Below are 7,508 nucleotides of genomic sequence, written 5' to 3' on the forward strand. Positions count from 1 at the left end.
AGATTTAGCATCATGGTTCTCTCTTAACACAGAAAATTGTACAATTTTTTCCATGCCACACAAAATGTGAATCCTTTAAACCAACCATCCCAGCTCCCATTCCAAAATAACAGTAGATTGGTTACCAAGAGGGTTATAATTAAACTAGTTCACACTTGATGCAAGCGGATTCCATGGTTGCAGCACAGTTTCACAGCTTGTTTGATTTTATGACATAATTATAGTTCAAATCAAATAAGAAAGCGAAACATTTTATAAGGACAAGCATGTGTCCAATTTCAGCCATTATAATGACTCCAAGGTAGATTTCACCCTTCAAGGAAAAAAGCACAAGCCTATATATCACTCTAATTATCAGTGGCAGATTTTTCAGTTTGGGTGTTCTGGGACAGTCTGACTAAGGGAAAACACAACAGCGGGCCGGAGCGAGTGAATATTAATAGACGCAGTTGCAGACATGAGATGTGTTTTATTATGAAGACTAATGGCACGCTTGAGTACACCTTAGTTCCAATATCTCAGCTGGTTTGACCCCTCCAAGGCCTATTTTACATATAATGACTGGGATGGCTCGGATTTGGTCAGGCCCCTGACCACTCGTCAAAATCCTGCATTTTAATTTAACCCCTCCAAGGCCAGTTATGTAAAGACATGTACACTTTTTTATGCTGCAAAGCAAGCTTACATACATATTATATTTTCTGCTCTACTTTTTTCAAAAAGAAAATGCATGGGGTTGAGGTTTGATAAGATATTTATGTAAACAGTGTACAATTTGATTCACTTTAATGTAAATGAGTTAGAGTGCCGTATTGCTACATATTTCATATTTTGAAATCTTTAAATTTCCCAGTCCCTTTTGAGGTGTATTTTCAGGGAGAGCAAGAGACACAAAGCGTGGATAGGTTGTTTATTGTTAATTGTGTAATGCTAGAAGATATTTTTTTCTCTTGTTAAAAGTGGAGTTGGTTTTCATTTTAAAGAAAACAGCCCTCTGAAATTTCTCCAAACTGTCTACAAAATATTTTCCCTTTAGAAAGGAAAGTCTCCATTAAATCAAGGTATCACTGTCTGGTCTTGTTCTTTTGGAATGTGGCTGCGACCAGACAAAACGGCATGCAGAGCACTGAACAAAAAAGACAGACCTCTCCCTTTGATAGTATGTACAGTATGTACAAATACCACAACAGCCTCACAAACTGCCCTTTCTTTTAATCTTGCTTCATGGGAATATTGCAATAACCATTCAATCTGATTGTGGACTGAGATTTCCAAAAGGTCAACTTATCTCTCAGACACATATGCAAGCGATGGAGGAAAAAATATATGTAATGATAATTCACTGCTCAGACAATGAAAGCAAAAGATTTTATCATTAAATAATATATATACATATAGGGACATGTTTGTTGGATTCAGCCCACTGAGGGAAGTGTTTTGCTTATCAGGGTTAATCGGGAGATGGAAAGACACAACCAACCCCCCCTCAACCTCTTCTACTGCAAACCCCCCTCCCCATACCCCAAGACACTTTCATCATCTTGTTTGGCACTGGAAGAGGAGGTGAACAGCTCCACACTATTAGTCTGAACCTTGTTCAAAAGTATTCAGATGTGGCGGATCCCCCCCCCCCCCCTCCCCCTCTCTCTTTCTTTCTCCTCTCTCCCTCCCTCCCTCCCTCCTCCTTTTCTAAAGCTCCATCTAAGGTCACATTAAAATGTAAAAGGGCTCCACTTTTCTCTGGGAGTGAAGGGGGGGGATGTGGGGGGGAGAGATTTGGAGGAGGTGCAGTCTTGGAGCTGAAAGACTTGGCAGTGACCACAGGCTGAGGACAATAACAAAAGCAATGCCAGGCCTTTTCAATTGCGAGCGCGAGATCTAAGGTTTCACTCCTCGCTGGCCCTCGGGCTAGGTGGCTGGCACTGCGAGGTATGTAAACCCTTGGAACAGGTCAGAGCAGCTCAGACGAAAGTCTGCCTTAACCCCTTTGTGCCCAGCCAGACACACGTGTCCCATGAGAACACACGTGTCTGGGTCATAAAGAGCTTCATGGTCTAACCAATTACACTCTAATTTCCTTTACCAAAGGGAACGGTGGTCAAGTTCATTCTAACCGTGTTGATATCTATATGAGAAGTCAGCAGGGAAAGAAGAGTCTAAATGTTTCACTGAGTATTTCACAGATTTACCCTCACTGTAACAATGACCATGTCTTTTGTGTACTCATCCTCATCTCTGACCACGTTCACAAGTAAAACAGTGGGCACACACCACAACAACGTCAGGGTCCAAGGAAGGAACATCTGCCTCTAAGTCATTATGTAGATGTGTGAGTGACTACAATTTCTGTTCAAAACAGTACAAACCTATGAAAAACATAGTGACAACATAAAATTGAGCTAACATGCCAGCCATACCAGGGAATAATCTTTGTTTCAGGTTTTGAGATGTGCTTGTGCAATTATTATTATTATTATTATTATTATTATTATTATTATTTATTGATTTTCACTTTCAACTATCTCTATCAGCTTGGTATCAAATATTGCCCCTATGTTTGCCTGTGCTATGGTTGATCCATTATCACAGAGAGCCCTTCAGGTCAAATTTTCCTCAAAGGAAGCCCTGCTTGAACATTGTTGCTCAGTGTCACACTGTGATCACACTCCTCGATGGGTGTCCTTATTATCTCTCTGCACACTATTTGTCCTCTTTCTCTGCATGACCCTCTGCAGACTGGTTTTCGTTTCCTTCACTTAGAAGAAACCGATCCTCTATCCACTCCTACATCCCTCTGCCCTGCCCTATCTGTATTTCCATCCCTCTCCTGGCGAAAACTCCTGGTGGTCACTCATATTTCTTCTTTAAATCACTTTTGTGGCTTCCATTGTTAATCGTCTCGCTCTGGGTCTAACACTCTACCTCGTTATCTTCAAGTGGGTGCATATATCAGTAAAGCATTGATCTCTTCCACATACAGGGCCTCTCTTTGACGGCACAAACATACCTCAAACGCAAAGTGAAAGTCGAAACGGGCAGCGAAATTGTGGAATTCTTTGAGAAATGAACTCACCACAGAAGGCAGTGCAGTGGCAAGCGGGCTCGGGAACACTTTAGTAAACTGGAGGAGTGAGAAAGGTATGTACTGGCCAAACAGGACACATGTCACATAACCCAACAATGTGCGATAGCAACTGCAATGACCTGCATATGCTAAACAAGTAAGAGTGAGTTCAGACTGGTTGAATATTGTATGATAATAAAAGTGTAACAATAATTATATACAATTATTATATTTATTTTTGCATCGCTAGTAAAATGACCACACATAGATACATAATGTATATAAATAGGAAGGTAACATACTTTCTAATAAATGATACTTCATACACACCTTATTATTAAAGGATAGTATTTTTTTCCATTTCCTCAATTATATTGTACTAGAAATAAAAACACTTTATATTAGACAAACCATTCATAAGGCTTAAAGTGTAATTATTTTCTTTGGTACTTTAGTTATTTATTATGTATTGTCAGAAACAGGTACAATTCAAACAATTTAAGAATAGCAACTGTAGTCAGAAAATGTACACAATTCTATGACAAGAAACAGACCACTATTGTTGTGTGGTGGGGACTGTGTAGTGATGAGGATGAAGGAGTCCAGAGCTGATCCAGGAAGCATATATCCATAGCAAGCATATACTGTACATGACTAATGGTAAGGTTGCCGTTCCATAATATCTTGATATTGACTGAAGAGACGCCCAATGGCAACATAAATGACACCATTGGCTGATGGTTCTTGCAGATGCATGTAAGCGCAGTCAGTGTGACTTCATCTACATGTACATGAACAGAACAAACAGCTGATTTGGAAAATGTCCAATTGGTGTGCTTAAATGGACTAGTGACACAGACGGACAAGGCAGCAGTCACCTTTACAGTTAAAAAAAAATATCAAGTATGTGCTTTTCTGGCAATATTTAACCCATGTTGACTATTGATAGATCAATTATTGTAGTTTAATCAGAAGTTGGAATTAATTAGACAATATTACAAATCATATAAGACATCTAATCTCCATATTTAATTAAACGTTGGAGTTCATAAGAAAATTCCTTCCCCATATCTGTCATATTTAAGCATTATTGTCAATCAAACGCCCCTGGCAAAAGTGTGAGGTGCCCCAGACTGATCTGATCCCAATGTCTTCCACATTGCACCAAACATACCGCTGCAATCCGAATATTCACAACCACAAATTGTTTGACCGCCACCCAGCACACTCTTTCACAAGGCAGAGCCGTAGTGTTATGAGGACAAGAATTGTAGTCATTTTTTGCAGACTGCACTGCCATCAGATAACAAAAATTTACAATTCACAAAGGAGTGCCTTGCTTTCCAACAGGGTTTGTCACCATAATTAGTATCACCTCGCAAATCATGTGTATATCCTATGTTCCCAGTGTGTTACATAAACAGCCAGGGTTTTCTAGACACAAAGACAGAGACTTGGCATATGGGGACCATGAATGTTTATCAGCTTATCAGCAGTGTAACATTTATATTCAATGAGTGGAAGAGTATTACACACATTACTGGAACTTTGATTGTTTGTAGGTTTAGTCAATGATCAAAATAGCCTCATAACAAACTTTTTAAAACACTGTCTCTGGGTATATCTGTTTGCTTTGCACTATGGCTTTGTGTAACATTCTAGGTAGCAAGATCTGTTTAGCCCCTCCTGAATTCTTCTCAATCATATGACATTAACAATATGGGCATGTTTAAGAAGTAGCTAGTTAGCACAGCCGAGCCCAGCTATAAAGTTATTGTCTTCACCAATTGTCATATTTAGAATAGTCTGGCTGGCCCCCTGTCATGTCGACATGAAGTTAAAGTTATCCGATGAATCACATTACATGTTCTATAAAGCGGCTGACGGCATACGTTCAGGTGACTTTTCCAGCAACAGCAAAACAATAGAGGACTTACCTTAGGTTGTGGAACCGGTGTGTTATGCTCTATCAGGGCAGTGATGGGGGGTTTCCAGCATAGCCAGTAATATTGTTACTCTATGTGTCTGGCTGCACTACGACCATGGTTTAATTACCATGGCCCCATTAGTGAAATACACTTTATGTTGGATATTATGGCTGTATCATGCAGTGTTAAGCACCAAAGTATAAACACAACACTACAGGACAGCACCCATACAGTATAGAGTCATGTCCATTTAATTGTATTTTTTTACAGGTGCAGATATGGGGTTTTTTTTTCCAAAGAAATCCGTGCTTAATTCTGCAGAACAAATCCAGCATTCATGATGCTATAGGTCATAAAAGATGTAAATTCATCCCCCAACACTTAGAAGATCGCATACACGTACCGACATCTTCACAATATCAAAGGATCAAAACCATTACTGAGCAACAATCCCACATTATGAATATTCATGACAGGAACTAGGTAGCAAATGTGACAATCCCATATTATGAATATTCATGAGAAGCCAGATAGCAATTCAAGAGGAAAATGTCAGTTACTATTTGGCATCAACCAATCAGAATGATCTACTGACATAATAGCATCTGGGGAGAACCAACACCACAATATGTGTGAGTTTATGTACAATTAAATGTATTTGAAATGTCACTGAAATGATAGGAGAGTGGATCAAAATGCATTACCAGGACTATACTATTTTGATTCTTTCAGTACAACATGATGCAATGTATTCTAGTATGATACCAGTTTGTGGTAAGCTGCTGCGTCAGTAGCTCAATATTCTGGAAATGTTAATCTAACAGGCATTGATATGTTTTTTTGTTTGAAAACTTCTTGTTGTACCCCTTTGTCATCCAGTCTAAAATTCTGCTATGCGGCTTGTCATCGACCTAACACGCCTCTTTCATTCAACTGCATAGCTCAGATTTCTCTCCAGCCTATGTTCTTGCTTACACCTTTGTGAACAGATCTGCTCCTTTTTATGAAGGATGATGATGATGATGATGATGATGATGATGATGATGATGATTCTGGACAGCAGTTTTGTAGTGTCATTCCTGGATCTCAAAACAGAGTGAACCACCAATGTGTAGCTCCCACCTGGCTGCATGGCAGCCATTTTGTACTGGCCACTGACATGGAGATATTTAATCTATCATCTGTGCTACTTTCCTCACTTTCTGGTGGGATAATATACATGCAGAACTTCTCTTCACAAGAATCTTCATTCATTTCTACAACCTCAGCTTTGTCTTTTTTAGCTGTGCCGTGGAGCAGTGAACTGCCTGGCAACATTAGAACTATGCTGTTTCCTATTTCCTTTCATCTATTAAGTAGTACTCCCTTGAAGAACATATTTCTCATTTCCCACACTTCAACCAATCAAATTTTTTGAGGAAATAATAATTCATTAATAATGGATTAATAATATTTTTTCCTGTTCTCTTAGAAACATCATTCATGACTTGCTCTCTATCCCATCCTATTGCTCATATACTAGTCTTTGATTGTAAGCTGGTCAGAGCCTCTGACCACTTAGACCATGATTAGTAACTAGATGTAGGCAGCGAAGAGAACCAACCCTGTCACTGTGATCTGTGTGGAGTCCTGGCCACAAATGCTGAAAACACCCTGTTCACTGAGGGTATGGTTTTACCCTGTCCTGTCATTTTACCCTGACCTTCTCTTACCCCCCTTGCCTAGGAGCAAAGCATCACTGCTTCATTGAAGAGACATTTTTATAAAGAGCAATTTCGAGTACAGTATAACAGACAAATTTTCCCATTACCAAAGATATTTTGCACGATTAAGATTTGCTTTGCGTTGGTGTGATGGGGACGGTAATATTTTATGTTTGATGTGACACAGGCATGTTTGAGGAAGAGATCTGTACAGTATCACATTTGTGTGGCTTGTCATAATTACAGCTTGGGAATCTGGAAACCTTAAAGTTAAACTGATGCCAAGTATGGGATTCTGGGATCCCTGTCAGTTTTACAGTGACTGTCAGCTGCAGGGCAAGAAACAGTTCTCTCCACCTCAAGGCAAACTCCTTGTAGCAGGAGGTTGCTACAATGTGTGCGAGACAAGATATACTTGATTTTGATTTCATTACCTTTTGCTTATATCTGTTTAATGTGAAATATGTAAAAATGAAGAATTTACACACCTGTGTGCATACCTTGAAAAAGTGGGTGACTACTATCCTGGGAAATTTATGTAAGGGTCTACTCGTGCTGGGCCTGAGGACAAATGGGATCTAATGCAATTTCTATTTTCCTGTAAAATACATATGCAATACTTCTCAGCACACCATTTGGAAAAGGGCCAATCGTTTTCCATGAAATCCATAATATCAACCTCTTGGACACTGACTAATTAATCTGTAAATTAGTGTCTAATTAAACCATGTTTATCATCTTTAGACCTTATTGAAGAAGGCATTGGCAAACATGTCACGTATACAGTATTGTGTGTTATGGAAGATTTCCGCC

The sequence above is a fragment of the Megalops cyprinoides genome, chromosome 12 (assembly GCF_013368585.1).
Source record: "Megalops cyprinoides isolate fMegCyp1 chromosome 12, fMegCyp1.pri, whole genome shotgun sequence".
NCBI lineage: Eukaryota > Metazoa > Chordata > Actinopteri > Elopiformes > Megalopidae > Megalops > Megalops cyprinoides.